The 16,797-nt window shown below is 43.9% G+C and overlaps 1 long non-coding RNA gene and 1 pseudogene across 1 annotated transcript in view; both read right to left on the bottom strand.

Annotated features, from left to right (window-relative positions):
- The window catches only part of LOC126952262 (uncharacterized), a 37,111-nt gene extending 20,521 nt beyond the window's left edge, over positions 1 to 16,590 (bottom strand). The window contains exon 1 of the long non-coding RNA XR_007724832.1: positions 16,369 to 16,590. This is a non-coding gene — a long non-coding RNA (uncharacterized LOC126952262). The remainder of the gene's footprint in view (positions 1 to 16,368) is intronic.
- Positions 14,049 to 14,135, bottom strand: LOC126954113 (uncharacterized; annotated as a pseudogene).
- Positions 16,591 to 16,797: the final 207 nt, after the last annotated feature.

The following is a 16,797-nucleotide window of genomic DNA, read 5'->3' on the forward strand; positions in this document are numbered from 1 at the left end:
GACTGGTTGGACAGTGGGTGCAGCCCACAGAGGGCGAGTCAAAGCAGAGCGGGGCATCGCCTCACCCAGGAAGCGCAAGGGGTGAGGGGATTTCCCTTTCCTAGCCAAGGGAAGCCATGACAGACTGTACCTGGAAAATCAAGACCCTTCTGCCCAAATACTGCACTTTTCTAATGGTCTTAGCAAACAGCACACCAGGAGCTTATACCCCACACTTGGCTTGGCGGGTCCCATGCCCACGGAGCCTTGCTCACTGCTAGCATAGCGGTCTGAGATCGACCTGCGAGGCAGCAGCCTGGCAGGGGGAGTGGCATCTGCCATTGCTGCAGCTTGAGTAGGTAAACAAAGCAGCCGGGGAAGCTCGAACTGGGTGGAGTCCACCACAGCTCAGCAAGGCCTACTGCCTCTGTAGACCCCACCTCTGAGTGGGGTCAGAATGGGGTCAAAATCTGAGAGATTTTATCATCACTAAGCCTGCCTTACAAGAGCTTCTGAAGGAAGCACTAAACATGGAAAGGAACAACTGGTATCAGCCATTGCAAAAACATGCCAAATTATAAAGACCATCGATGCTAGGAAGAAACCACATCAACTAATGGGCAAAATAACCAGCTAACATCATAATGACAGGATCAAATTCACACATAACAATATTAACCTTAAATGTAAATGGGCTAAATGCCCAAATTAAAAGACACAGACTGGCAAATTGAATAAGGCGTCAAGACTCATCAGTGTGCTGTATTCAGGAGAATCATCTTACGTGCAGAGACACGCATAGGCTCAAAATAAAGGGATGAAGGAAGATCTACCAAGCAAATGGAAAGCAAAAAAAGCAGGGGTTGCAATCCTGGTCTCCGTTAAAACAGACTTTAAACCAACAAAGATCAAAAGAGACAAAGAAGACCATTACATAATGGTAAAGGGATAAATTCAACAAGTAGAGCTAACTAGCCTAAATATATATGCACCCCATACAGGAGCACCCAGATTCATAAAGCAAGTCCTTAGAGACCTACAAAGAGACTTAGACTCCCACACTATAATAATGAGAGATTTTAATACCCCACTGTCAATACTAGACAGATCAATGAGACAGAAGGTTAACAAGGATATCCAGGACCTGAACTCAGCTCTGCACCAAGCAGACCTAAGTAGACATCTACAGAACCCTCCACCCCAAATCAACAGAATATACATTCTTCTCATCACCACATTGCACTTACTCCAAAATTGACCACATAGTTGGGAGTAAAGCACTTCTCAGCAAATGTAAAAGAACAGGAATCACAACAAACTGTCTCTTAGACCACAGTGCAATCAAATCAGAACTCAGGATTAAGAAACTCACTCAAAACCGCACATCTACATGGAAACTGAACAACCTACTCCTAAATGACTACTGGGTAAATAACAAAATGAAGGCAGAAATAAAGATGTTCTTTCAAACCAATGAGAACAAAGACACAACGTACCAGAATCTCTGGGACACATTTAAAGCAGTGTGTAAAGGGAAATTTATAGCACTAAATGCTCACAACAGAAAGCAGGACAGATCTAAAATCAACACCCTAACATCACAATTAAAAGAACTAGAGAAGCAAGAGCAAAAACATTCAAAAGCTAGCAGAAGGCAAGAAATAACTAAGATCAGAGCAGAACTGAAGGAGATAGAGACACAAAAAACCCTCCAAAAAGTATCAATGAATCCAGGAGCTGATTTTTTGAAAAGATCAACAAAATTGATAGACTGCTAGTAAGACTAATAAAGAATAAAGGAGAGAAGAATCAAATAGATGCAATAAAAAATGATAAAGGGGATATCACCACTGATCCCAAAGAGATACATACTACCATCAGAGAGTATTATAAACACCTCTACGCAAATAAACTAGAAAGTCTAGAAGTGGATAAATTCCTGGACACATACACTCTCCCAAGACTAAACCAGGAAGAAGTTGAATCCCTGAATAGACCAATAACAGGCTCTGAAATTGAGGCAATAATTAATAGCCTACCAACCAAAAAAAGTCCAGGACCAGATGGATTCACAGTCAATTTCTACCAGCGGTACAAAGAGGAGCTGGTACCATGCCTTCTGAAACTATTCCAATCAATAGAAAAAGAGGGAATCTTCCCTAACTCATTTTATGAGGCCAGCATCATCCTGATACCAAAGCCTGGCAGAGACACAACAAAAAAAGGGAATTTTAGACCAATATCCCTGATGAACATTGATGCAAAAATCCTCAATAAAATACTGGCAAACCGAATCCAGCAGCACATCAAAAAATTTATCCACCACGATCAAGTCAGCTTCATCCCTGGGATGCAAGACTGGTTCAACATACGCAAATCAATAAACATAATCCATCACATAAACAGAACCAATGACAAAAGCCACATGATTATCTCAATAGATGCAGAAAAGGCCTTTGACAAAATTCAACAATCCTTCATGCTAAAAACTCTCAATAAACTAGGTATTGATGAAACGTATCTCAAAATAATAAGAGCTATTTATGACAAACCGCAGCCAATATCATACTGAATGGGCAAAAACTGGAAGCATTCCCTTTGAAAAGCAGCACAAGACAGGCGTGCCCTCTCTCACGACTCCTATTCAATATAGTGTTGGAAGTTCTGGCCAGGGCAATCAGAGAAGAGAAATAAATAAAGAATATTCAATTAGGAAAAGAGGAAGTCAAATTGTCCCTGTTTGCAGACGACATGATTGTATATTTAGAAAACCCCATCGTCTCAGCCCCAAATCTCCTTAAGCTGATAAGCAACTTCAGCAAAGTCTCAGGATACAAAATCAATCTGCAAAAATCACAAGCATTCTTATACACCAATAACAGACAAACAGAGAGCCAAATCATGAGTGAACTCCCATTCATAATTGCTACAAAGGGAATAAAATACCTAGGAATCCAACTGACAAGGGATGTGAAGGACCTCTTCAAGGAGAACTACAAACCACTGCTCAATGAAATAAAAGAGGACACAAACAAATGGAAGAATATTCCATGCTCATGGATAGGAAGAATCAGTATCGTGAAAATGACCATACTGCCCAAGGTAATTTATAGATTCAATGCCATCTCCATCAGGCTACCAATGACTTTCTTCACAGAATTGGAAAAAACTACTTTAAAGTTCATATGGAAGCAAAAAAAAAAAAAAAAAAAAAAAAAAAAAAAAAGCCTGCATTGCCAAGACAATCCTAAGCATAAAGAATTCAAAGTTGGAGGCATCACACTACCTGACTTCAAACTATACTACAAGGCTACAGTAACCAAAACAGCATGGTACTGATACCAAAACAGAGATATAGACCAATGGAATAGAACAGAGGCCTCAGAATTAACACCACACATCTACAGCCATCTGATCTTTGACAAATGTGACAAAAACAAGAAATGGGGAAAGGATTCCCTATTTAATAAATGGTGTTGGGAAAACTAGCTAGCCATATGTAGAAAGCTGAAACTGGATCCCTTCCTTATACCTTATACAAAAATTAATTCAAGATGGATTAAAGACTTAAATGTTAGACCTAAAACCATAAAAACCCCAGAAGAAAACCTAAGCAATACCATTCAGGACATAAGCATGGACAAGGACTTCATGACTAAAACACCAAAAGCAATGGCAACAAAAGCCAAAATAGACAAATGATATCTAATTAAACTAAAGAGCTTCTGCACAGCAAAAGAAACTACCATCAGAGTGAATAGGCAACCTACAGAATGGGAGAAAATTTTTGCAATCTACCCATCTGACAAAGGGCTAATATCCAGAATCTACAAATAACTTAAACAAATTTGCAAGAAAAAAACAAACAACCCCATCAAAAAGTGGGCAAAGGATATGAACAGACATTTCTCAAAGAAGACATTTATGCAGCCAACAGACACATGAAAAAATGCTCATTATCACTGGTCATCAGAGAAATGCAAATCAAAACCACAATGAGATACCATCTCACACCAGTTAGAATGGCGATCATTAAACAGTCAGGAAACAACAGATACTGGAGAGGATGTGGAAAACTAGGAATGCTTTTACACTGTTGGTGGGAGTGTAAACTAGTTCAACCATTGTGGAAGACAGTGTGGTGATTCCTGAAGGATCTAAAACTGGAAATACTATTTGACCCAGCAATCCCATTACTGGGTGTACACCCAAAGGATTATAAATCATGCTACTATAAAGACACATGTACACGTATGTTTACTACAGCACTATTCACAATAGCAAAGACTTGGAACTGACACAAATGTCCATCAATGATAGAGTGGATTAAGAAAATGTAGCACATATATACCATGGAATACTATGCAGCCATAAGAAAGGATTAGTTCATCTCCTTTGTAGGGACATGAATGAAGCTGGAAACCATCATTCTGAGCAAACTATCACAAGGACAGAGAACCAAACACTGCATGTTCTCACTCATAGGTGGGAATTGACCAATGAGAACACTTGGACAAAGGGCAGGGAACATCACACATGAGAGCCTGTTGTGGGGTGCATGGTAGGGGGAGGGATAGCATTAGGAGAAATACCTAATGTAAATGACAAGTTAATGGGTGCAGCAAACCAACAAGGCACGTGTATACCTATGTAACAAACCTGCACATTTTGCACATGTACCCTAGAACTTAAAGTATAATAATAATAAAAAAAAGAGAACCTGGAAAAAAAAGTTTTTAAGGCAAAAAAAAGTAAAATAATCTCTCAGCATCTTCAAAAATACACATTTACTTCATGAAGCAACAAACGAATTCCCTTCTCAGGCCTCCAGATCCCCCTTCTCATGGGAACTTGGCCTTTCTGTTCTTGTCAGACACCCCCTCATAGATGTGTATCTGTCTCCGGGTACTCAGTGTCCTGTACTGGATTGTTTGCTCACAGACCGAAGTGTCCCTCCTAGTCTGAGCTCTTCTTCCCCATCGCCATCAGCCATGGGGTACTCACCCTAGAGAAGAGGTCAGTAAACGCATAATGAGAAAATGAATGGACAACCAATGGGCCTCTTTCCATTATCTCCACTATTTCCAGTTGTCCTGTTTGGGGATGGCCCTGGATCTTCACGGTTCACTGCAGCAAGCAGACACTCTTCCTGCAGGGAGGGTGGAACAGGCTCTGGGGGCACAGACCTACTACAGTGGCTGGGAGGGAGGGAGTCCTTCCAGGGAGGAAGAGGACGGCAACAGCGAGTGTGGCAACAGGCGATGGGAAGTGTAGTCAGCACTGGGGAGGCCCAGTGCAAGGAATATGGTGTCTCGCCAGGCAGGAAGAACCACATAATGAGGAGTCCCAGTGGGAGCCTCTGTTCTGAGCGAGACATCAGAGAGGGACCCCCCAGGGCCCATCCCAGGGCCCTGCCCAGTGTCCAGCTGGTCAACAGGCCAGAGATGGAAACTTGACACTGAATTCTGCGCCCTTCAAACCAATGTTTTCTGAGCAGTTTCCCCTCTGCCCCTTGGCTTGCATGCCTGTCCTCCTCAGCTGCAGGGTCTAAACAATGAAGAGCCCGGCAGCAACAGGGGCAGGAAGTGAAAGGGAAAATGACTGAGTGCAGGGCAGGAAAATCAAGGCATGAAAACACTTTCAAGGGGTGTAAGCTGAAAGTATATTTTGTAAACTGTTGAAATTGGTGCCCCTTTAGTGGGGTGTGGTGGTGCGTCCCTGTAGTCCTAGCTCCTCAGGACGCTGAGGCAGAGGATAGCTGGAGCCCAGGAGGTTGAGGCTGCAGTGAGCCATGATCTTACCACTGCACTGCAGCCTGGGCAACAAAACAAGGCCTTATCATAAATAAATAAATAAAATAATTTTAAAATTAAAAAAAAAAAAAAGGCCAGGTGTGGTATCTCACACCTGTAATCCCAGCACTTTGGGAGGCCCAGGAAGGCAGATCACTTGAGGTCAGGAGTTTGAGACCAGCCTGACCAACATGGTGAAACTCCATCTTTACTAAAAATACTAAAATTAGCCAGAAGTGGTGGCACACACCTGTAATCCCAGCTACTTGGGAAGCTGAGGCAGGAGAATCGCTTGAACCTGGGAGGCAGAGGTTGCAGTGAGCCAAGATGGCACCATTGCACTCCAGCCTGGGCAACGAGAGTGAAACTCCGTCACTCTGTCTCAAAGAAAAAAAAAAAGGAAAGAAAGGAAATTGGTGCCCTCCAGTAAGGCGACAAGTCATATGCAAACGGACCTGCAGGAGTTTGGGAATATCTTCATCCTCAGGTCCCTTCACACAGCTACTGAGCCCCTGTTCTGTGAGGTGGTGAGGACATCCCTCCAGGCACTCCATCACTGCTCCTCTCTTAAAATCTACCATTCTCCATTATGCCTTCATTTAGATAGATCTGACTTCTGGAATCTAGAACCCAGAATTCACAAAATTAAACGAAGACAGAAACTAGGAGCTTGCGGCTAAAGTTATTCAATGGAACTTTCCAAATAAGAACTTTTACCTAACAAGCACATTCAGATTTTCAAGAACATCAGCCCTAGCTGTCATTTAGGGGCCTTCACTGGGCAGAAAACAACGTGCAGTGGGCATCAGGAGGCATTCTGGAAACCAGACTGCACTGGATTGCAGAGGAGCCATCCAAATGACAAACGGGAACGAGGGGAAAAAGCATCTCAGCACTTTCAAAGCAGAAACACAAACTACCGTCCCCACCCTCCTCTCTCCATCTCTAAATGTCTTTAGTAAAATAAATTTGGAATTAGAGTTAAATAAAGCCATCCAAGTACCCCTTCCTCTCCAGTCTATGACACAAGGAATCTATCCACTGACTCAGACCTTGTCTGGAGTTTCTGTCTGTGTGGGGATGTTACCTGCATGGGGATAAGAGAATCAAAGGAAATTTAAGCTACATGTTTAAGTTACTGGGGTTATGCAGAAAGTTGGAATTTTCCTGCCAAATAAAGTAGCTACAAGGGGCTGGGCATGGTGGCTGACACCTATAATCCCAGCACTTTGGGAGGCAGAGGCAGGAGGATCACTTGAGTCCAGGAGTTCAAGACCATCCTGGGCAACACAGTGAAACCCTATTTCCACAAAAATTAGCTGGGTGTGGTGGCGCGTGCCTGTGGCCCCAGTTACTTGAGAGGCTGAGATGAGAGAATCACCTGAGCCCAGGAGGTGATGGCTGCAGTGAGTGAAGACTGTGCCACTGCACTCCAGCCTGGGTAACACAGCAAGGCTCAGTCCCAAACAACAACAAAAAGTAGTTACCAGGGAATTTTCTCTGGGAAAGTTTCCCTTTGGAAGAATTGCATCAGAAAATAATGAAGCCCAAGAAAGGGTATGAGAAGGGTATTCTACGAAGGGAGTGGGCACCGGTGACTCTTTCAGTCACACAAACAATTGAACGCCTAGCAGACAACATTACCATGAGGTTCTTGGGCTTAATTTGAATAAACCACATGATTTCATCATCTTAGGGAATTATAATATAGTTCAATTCTCAAATAAAATTATTCTTAATTGGTTTTAATTTTTTAATATTAGCAGAGGTGAGAAGGCATTAAATCAATCAGAAAGCAACATAAAAAACAAACTTCAAAAAATATGAGAGTTGTCACCTTATTTCTGTGGTTCCTTCCTCAAATGTTGCCACCCATCTAAAAACAATAATTTCTTTTTTTTTTTTTTTTTTTTTTTTTTTGAGACGGAGTCTCACTCTGTCGCCCAGGCTGGAGTGCAGTGGCCGGATCTCAGCTCACTGCAAGCTCCGCCCCCCAGGTTCACGCCATTCTCCTGCCTCAGCCTCCCGAGTAGCTGGGACTATAGGCGCCCGCCACCTCGCCCAGCTAGTTTTTTGTATTTTTTAGTAGAGACGGGGTTTCACCGTGTTAGCCATGGTGATGACCATAGGATGGTCTCGATCACCTGACCTCGTGATCCGCCCGTCTCGGCCTCCCAAAGTGCTGGGATTACAGGCGTGAGCCACCGCGCCCGGCCAAAACAATAATTTCTTTCTCTTTTCTCTCCTTATCCAAATAATTGAGAGCATGCTCCCTCCTTTTACAATCCATGATTCAGGCATCAAATATTCAACCTCAGCCTCAGCTTAAGGATTTGCCTGTGTCAAGCAAAATCTACAAGAATACATCTGTCTCTCTTCCTCTCTCTCTGTCTCTCTCGTGGGTAGGTACACAAGAGTCTCCAATCAGTGGATCATAGTGGATTGACTCTACCCAGCGTCAAAACCAAAAGATGACGAACAAGAAAGTTTCTGCAAATATCAAGTAACTGATACACACATGCACACACACACACACACACATACATACACACCACCAGCACCACCTTCATCTTCAACTGTCGGAACTGCTCCTAGCAAGCTTTGTACTTCAGGGCTTCGAAGACAATGTATATTGTATATCTATATATTTAAAAAAAGACATTTGGAGGTTGCTGATTTAAGATGCAAACATGAAGGCCGGGTGCAGCATCTCATGCCTGCAATTCCAGCACTTTGGGAGGCCAAGGTGGGAGGATTGCTTGAGTTCAGGAGTTCAAGACCAGCCTGGGCAACATAGCAAGACCTCGTCTCTACTAAAAATTAAAAAAAAGTAGCCAGGCATGATGGTGCACACCTGTAGTCCCAGTTACTCAGGAGGCTGAGATGGGAGGATCACTTGAGCCTGGGAGGTTGAGGCTGCTGTGAGCTGTGATTGTGCCACTGTACTCCAACCTAGGCAACAGAGCGAGACCCTGTCTCAAAAACAAAAAAAATAAATAATTTTTAAAAATACAAAAATGAGAAAATGTACCTTTTTGTTTTAGAAGGAGTCTTGCTCTGTTGCCCAGGCTGGTGTGCAGTGGCGCGATCTCTGCTCACTGCAACCTCCACCTCCCAGGTTCAAGCCATTCTCCTGCCTCAGCCTCCCAAGTATCTGGGATTACAGGCACTCACCACCATTCCTGGCCAATTTTTTTGTATTTTTAGTAGAGACAGGGTTTCACCGTGTTGGCCAGGCTGATTTCGAACTCCTGACCTGAAGTAATCCACCTGCCTTGGTCTCCCAAATTGCTACGATTATAAGCGTGAGCACCACACCTAGCGAAAATGTATTCTTAGCTGCTATGGGGCAAAGAACCTTTTCTGGTGGAGCGCAGTGGCTCACACCTGTAATCCCAGCACTTTGGGAGGCCAAGGTGGGTGGACTGCTTGAGCTCAGGAGTACACAACCAGCCTAAGCAATATAGGGAGACCTCATCCCTACAAAAAATTTAAAAATAAAAAATAAAAAAAGAACTTTTACTATTTGTCTACCCTCCCCCAATAAAATATAGGCAGGGATGGTATAATAAGTATTAATATCTGTTGAGCAGTTATCACATGCTACACTTTGCATGGGTTATCTCATTTAGCCCTCACAACAATCCTATGGGCAGATACCATTATTATTCCCATTTTACAGGCAATGAACTGAGGCTTAACGAGTCTGGCAATGAGCCCAGGAGTTTGAGGTTACAGTGAGCTATAATTGTGCCACTGCATTCCAGCTTGGGCGACAGAGCAAGATTCTGTCTTCAAAAAAAAAGAAAAAAAAAAAGGCCTAGTAAGTGGCAGAACCAAGTTACACACCCATACAGTCTTACTTCAGGGCTCATTTCTTTAACTAGTAAGCACTGCTGCCTCCCTGCAGAATGTGGTAATCAGAAGCCTGGCTTGGTCTCAAGACCTTCCTTTTACTTGCCACTAGCTTGTTCTAACACATTGAGTAACATAGAGGAAGATCTTAACATGTTCGACCAAACAATGTTCTACAGGTATTTCCTAGCTCTTCCATTTTGGTTTTCCAGAAGCCTCACATCTGACTTCCCTGAGTCTTAGGGACTGCTGGTAAAGGAAATGAAGCAATCTTTGCAAAGGAGTTTTAAAAAGCAGAAAGGGCTGTGTCAGAGGTTGCAAGCTATTGAAAGGTGAAGCTAAAGTTCTGACCCTTTAGCCTAGCCCTGTGGAGTGAGAGTGGGGTGAGAATGATCATGAGTACATCCCCAGCTCCCAAGGTGATGACAGCAGCTGCAGACCCCATGCTGTACAAACCAAAGCTGCTACTGAGTGCACACATTCATATGCATGATACAGTGCACCTACACAGTCTGTTAACATTTGTGTGGTGACTAATGGATGCAAAGCTCTGTACTAAACATGACACCACCCAGCTTTGTCTTCCAAGAGCTGATGCTATGAGGAGATATGAGACAAATAATCATGCAGATGACTCCCAAATATATAGCAGAAAACAAGAAGAAAGAGCTGTTATTAAAAGCTTGGGGATAACAGGAGAGAGACAAGCAATGGAGATGGGTGAGGTCAGACCAAGAATTGAGATAGTCTTGGGGTGGCAATGACAGGGTTGCTTAACCTCAGATTTTGGTGTAGGCTCAAAAAAAGACAGTGTTGCTGGGGCAGAGTGATCCTTTGGTCTTTTTTTATTATTAGTATTTTTAGAGATGTGGTCTTGCTTTATCGCCCAGGCTGGAGTACAACGGCATGATCATGGCTGACTGCAGCCTTGACCTCCCAGGCTCAAGCAATCCTCCCACCTCAGCCTCCCAAGTAGCTGGGACTATAGGTACACACCACCATGCCGGGAAAATTTATATATATATGTTTATTTTGTAGAGAAGGGGGTCTTCCTGTTTCCTGATATTGAACTCCCGAGATCAAGCAATCCTCCTACCTCGGCTTCGCAAAGTGCTGGGATTACAAGTGTGAGCCACCATGCTCGGCTGGACCTTTGGTCCTTATCGTCATGTTTGAGAGAAGAAGCACTAGTTCCACCTTTACTTTTCTGTTTCCTACTTTCTTAGGGGAATGTTCAGCCTTCTTCTATCCAGAGGAATTTTTACAGTAGTAGGTGTTCAGTAAATATCTGACTGGATCAATGAATTGGGAGGTGGGGGTGTCTTACGTTGGTGCATTTATTCAACACATTCTCATTTATTCAACAAGTCCTGTGGTGGTTTTAAAGTATGTCCACAAATTCCTTGATATGCTGTCCTTCTTCAAAAGGTGGAGGCTAATTCCCCTCTTCTTAGGTGTGAGCTGTATTTAGTCTCTTCTAACAAATTCAATGTTGCCAAAATGGCCAAAATAATGATCCAAGTGAGTCTAGGGCACACTAGGCATAGTGGTCTCCTCTTTGCTCTTTCTCTTAGATCACCCTTTCTGGGGGAACTCAGCTGCCATGTCATGAGGACACTCAAGCAGACATTTGGAAAGGCCCACATAGTCGTAAGTAGCTAAGGCCTCCTGCCAACAGCCATGTGAGTGGGCCATCTTGGAAGATCATTCAGCCCCAGTCAAGCCTTCAGATGACTGCAACCTCATGAGAAAGCTAAGTTGTTCCCAAATTCCTGACCCACAAAAAACTGTGACATAATAAATGCTTGTTGTATTAAGCCACTAAGTTTTAGGGTCATTTGTTATGCAGCCATAAATAACTCTTATAGGCCTCTATCCTACTGTGTGCAAGGCTCCATAAATATAATGGTATATAGAATAGCTCTATCCCTGGCCTCACAGAGCTCAGTCTATTAGACAATACAGACAAAAACCAATTAATATTGAGAGACAAAAGGTCTAATAGGAAGAAAGAGGCCTCAGTGGGTGGGAGTTTAAGGATGGGGTAGAGATGAAAACCACCTAGCCCAGTCTGGGAGGTCATATCTAAATGATCTAAAAGCTTTAGATCCAAAAGATAAGCAGGAATTAGCCAAGTGAAAGCATACAAGGAGAGGGGAGACCAATCCAGGCAGATGGATTAGCATGTACTGAAGACCACATAGGCAAGATGTAGTATGTGAAGTTGGAGAATTACGAGCGTTAAGTGAGGGAATAGAGGAAAAGCTGATGCCAGGTCATACAGGGCCTTGTGAGCCATATCAAAGCATTTAAATTTCATCCTAAGAGCAGTAGCAACCCTTGGAGAGTTTTGAGAAGGTAAGGAGACACATTATCCGAGTTGCATGAATTGGCAGGAGCAAGACTCCACACAGGGAAGAGATGACAGTGGCATGAACTGAGGTGGCAGTGATGAGGTGGAGAGAAATAAAGAGATACGCGCAATTATGGAATGGAACGTGTTGAAGGATTAGGTGTTGTTGGGGGAGGGAATGGGAAGAATGGAGGATGATGCCAAAGCCCCCAGCTTTGGACAGTTGATGGCCAGTGATGCCCTTCTCAGGGATAACACAAGAGGGCTTGGGGTGAAGAGGACAAGTTAGGTGTTGGACCTTTTGAGTCTGAGGTTACTCAAGCAACAAACTTGTTGTGCATACATGTGTACCCAAGAAGAAAGATACAGTCTGAAGATAGAGATTTGGAAGCCATTCACATAGAGCTGACAGTGGAAGCCCTGATAATGAATGAGATCTCTGAAGATGAGAGTGTGTTGAGATGAGAGAATAAATATATCTTTGGAAACCACCAACCCTGAAGAGACGAGCAAAGCATCATTCAGAGACAGAGGAAGGAAACCAAGAGAATAGATTCATTCAAAAGATGACAGCAGCAAATGATGTTGAGAAGTCAGATAAGAACTGTGAAGTGCCCCTTAACTGTAGCAACAAAGACATTGTCCAAGACTGTGGAAGGCAGGTCAATTTCAGTGATGCTCTTTTGAGGTCAACAAAGAGTTTTTTGTTTTTATTCTTTTTTTTTTTTTTTTTGAGGTGGAGTCTCACTCTGTCACCCAGGCTGGAGTGCAGTGGCACGATCTCGGCTCATTGCAAGCTCCACCTCCCGGGTTCCGGCCCTTCTCCTGCCTCAGCCTCCAGAGTAGCCGGGACTACAAGCGCCCACCACCACACCCAGCTAATATTTTGTAGTTTTAGTAGAGATGGGGTTTCACCATGTTAGCCAGGATGGTCTCAAATCTCCTGAACTCGTGATCCACCCGCCCCAGACTCCCAAAGTGCTGGGATTACAGGCATGAGCCACCGTGTCAGGCCGGAGTTCTTAATAATTTTAAATATATTACAAAGATTTATTTTTCTTTTCTTTCGCTTTTTTTTTTTTTTTTTTTGAGACGGAGTCTAGCTCTGTCGCCCAGGCTGGAGTGCAGTGGCCGAGTCTCGGCTCACTGCCATCTCCACCTCCCAGGTTCAAGTGATTCTTCTGCCTCAGCTTCCTGAGTAGCTGGGATTATAGGTACGCGCCACCATGCCCGGCTAATTTTTGTACTTTTAATAGAGACGGGGTTTCACTATGTTGGTCAGGCTGGTCTCAAACTCCAGACCTCATGATCTGCCCGCCTCAGCCTACCAAAATGCTAGGATTACAGGCGTGAGACACTGCGCCCAGCAAACTTCTTTTTTTTTTTACGAACAGATGAAGGGAGAGCTACTCAGCCACTGGCATTGCCCCCCAAAAAATCTCTTTTACTAAGTAGATACTCCTCAGTGAATTAGCAAAATGGCCCTATGTTTTCCCTAAGGCCAACAGAGAGCTCACCAAGACAGGGTCATGTGAAATATAGCAGGAGCCTCCTGCTAAAGACTCAGGAGCCAAAAGAAGCTTCAGTGGAAATGCTTTAAAACACAACCAACTTCACCCAATGTCCTTCCAGAACACAGGAAACAAATTATTTCTTTTCAGAGAAACACAGGGGAGAGGACTGAATTTCCAGTGCTGTCACAAGTATAGGCAGAACCCTGTCCAGAAGGTCCCTAGCATATATTTCTTTCTCCAGACAGCATAGCCTCAATGCCTGAGTTTGATATTAGCTAATCACCCTGCACTCATTACTCAGCCTCCTCAAATCTCCATTCCTTCATCTGTAAAATAAGGGTGAATACAGAACTCACCACAAAGGGCTGAGTAAGGATTAAGATTACTGAGCACAGTGCTTGGCACACAGTAAGAATTCAGGGGAATGTTTTTGCTATAATAGACAGTAAAGTTATGCAAGGAATATTATCACTACTAGATTCAAGTCACCAACAGAAATCTTTCTCTTTGCATTGTTTTTGGGTGTGTGTGTGTGCGTGTGTGTGTGTGTTTTAATGTCTTACGGGTAAAGTGCCAACATCTTAACAAGGTTTGGCATATGTGCAAAAGCCCAATCATTATGCTTATGAACTACAAAAGGGCCTCCCTTTGCCTTGCAACTTATGACTCTGCAGGTTTTTCTCAGCCCTCTCCATCACGACTTGCACCTCCACCACCCCTTTTCTGCCTGCGGCCTTGCTTTTAGAAGGAGGGGATAAGTCTCATTATTTTATTTTATTTTTTAATTTTTATTTTTTTTGAGACGGAGTCTCACTCTGTTGCCAGGCTGGAGTGCAGTGGTGTGATCTCGCTTCACTGCAACCTCCGCCTACCAGGTTCAAGTGATTCTCTTGCCTTAGCCTCCGGAGTAGCTGGGATTACAGGCGTGCTCCACTATGGCCAGCTAATTTTTGTATTTTTAGTAGACACTGGGTTTTGCCATGTTGGCCAGGATGGTCTCAATCTCTCGACCTCATGATCTGCCCTCCCCAACCTCCCAAAGTGCTAGCATGACAAGCGTGAGCCACTGCACCTGGCCTACTTTATTTTAGAGACAGGGTCTCTCTGTCACCCAGGCTGGAGTGCAGTGGTGCAAACTTAGCTCATTGCAGCCTCGACCTCCTGGGTTCAAGGGATCCTCCCACCTAAGCCTCCCGAGTAACTGGGACTACAGGTACACACTGCCATGTCTTGCTAATTTTTTATTTTTTGTAAAGACGAGGTCTTGCAATGTTGGCCAAGCTGGTCTCGAACTCCTGGCCTCAAGCCATCCTCCCATCTTGGCCTCCCAAATTGCTGAGATTACAGGTGTGAGACACCGCACCCGACCTCATTATTCTTATCACACACCCGATGTCTAGTATAGTGCCTGGCATGTTACATCAATAATGCTTGTGGGATGAGTTCATAATAAATTCCAAGTGTATCCTCCCAAATTTACTTATTATAGCAGAGAAATGTTGCTTCTAGGAACAGAAAATGTCATCTATGAGGAGCCAAGGGAAGGTTGGTGAGTCTGAAGAGAGAAGGACCTGAGGCTTGCACCATATTCTGGATGAGGAGCATGGAGATCGCCCTCAAATGAAGTTTGACCAGATAATGAGCAAAGCAACAGAGCAGCCTGACCGCTCAGCAGGAAGAAAAGATAACAGCACTGTGGGGTTTTGTTGGGTGTTTTTTTTTTTTTTTTTTTTTTTTTGCCCTTGCAGGGGAACTCCCTTCATAGGCAACAGAACAGAGAGAGCAGTTCAAGATAAATGTGTCTCTCTTGGTAAATGCTGAGGAGTGTACATTTCTATCACTTCATCAATCAGGAGGTAGAAGAGAGAGGGTTCTGGTGACCAGTGATGATTTGGGAACAGCAAAAAAAACAAACAAACTCCAAACATAATCCAGTGAAAACCCAACAAATTACATGACATTTCAAACCCAGCAGGAGACAAAACACAGACCCCCAAAGAGGAAGTGATGTATTCACCCCAGCCAAACAAAGAGGGCGACACTTTGAAGAGGAAAAAGAAAATCAACCCAAATTCCTTAAAAGAGCATGGAGGTTGTGACTGAGATCCCATTCCTGGCCTCTGAATCCCGTCTCCCACAACCAGGCAAGCCTGGGGTGACCCATGGACTACCATGTTCTGGAATGAACCAAGAGAAATTAAAGCCTCCTCTTTTCAGAGACAAAACTTCATGCAAATGACATCACCTGAAGTCACCATGGAAAAGAATAGATGGAGTGAGGAGGGGACATCATGGAATGAATAGTGGGAAAGGTGACCAAAAGACCTTGAATGATATTCATTCAAAGATAGGCCTCGAGTTGACAATAAAGATGGAATCTTCCATGTAATGCTGCTTTGCAGTAATCAGATCTCTAATCCCAGTTATCAAGAAGAAATGCAAACATTAATGAGGTATTCCCAATGCCTCTAGGGGAATTCCATTTTCATCCTTCATTTAACTGAGAAACTGAGGTGCAGAGAAATGAAGGAAATCGCCTAAAGGATGACAGTGTGAGTCAGCAGCCCGACCAGGAAGCCGGGGCTGCGACTCCTCGCTTCCTGATTTTCTCTGCAAATATGAAGAGCACATTCCCTTCCTCTCAGAATCAGTTTGTGGCAGCAATTCTCTAGCTTAGAAAGGCAACTTTCCAGGAGAGAAGGCACGGGCATTTGGCTCCTGCTGGGGAGGGGCGAGGTAACCTGACATCAGGTCCACAGGTCCACAGAAACTGAAATTTCTTCCAAGATGAGGCTTTCCCCTTCCTTCGCCTGGAAAACCAATTTGTGCTGATGCCCTGACTCCCTCTCCTTAGAGGAGCGTCCTCCCTGCTCACCATTCTAAAGCAGCGGCTGCACAAATTAGCCGCACTCTTTGTCCCTGGAGCTCCAGAATCCGATTGTGTCCCAGCGTGCGCCGCAAGCCTCGATGTGTGCCGTGCATTGTAAAACACTGGCACGTGCTTCTGCAAAGAATTTTCTTCTTCTTAACGGCCACCAGAAAGTTTGTTTGGCCATCCATCCCACTGAAGCAAAAAAGGAGAAGAAAGAGAAGAAAAGGCTGTGCACCGCCTGTTAGAAGCTTCCAAAGCTGAGTGGAAGTTTAACCAATTTCAAGGAAAGCACACACACACTAAACCCCCCACTGTTTGAGGACTTTCCACTTTTGCATACGCTGGAGCTGGACTCCGGAGCAAAGGGCGGCAGTGATTATTCTAGAAGTTATGTCATAGATGGTGTAACATTATCTTCTGCCCACTGGGATC

Source organism: Macaca thibetana, chromosome 4, assembly GCF_024542745.1.
Source record: "Macaca thibetana thibetana isolate TM-01 chromosome 4, ASM2454274v1, whole genome shotgun sequence".
Taxonomy (NCBI): domain Eukaryota; kingdom Metazoa; phylum Chordata; class Mammalia; order Primates; family Cercopithecidae; genus Macaca; species Macaca thibetana.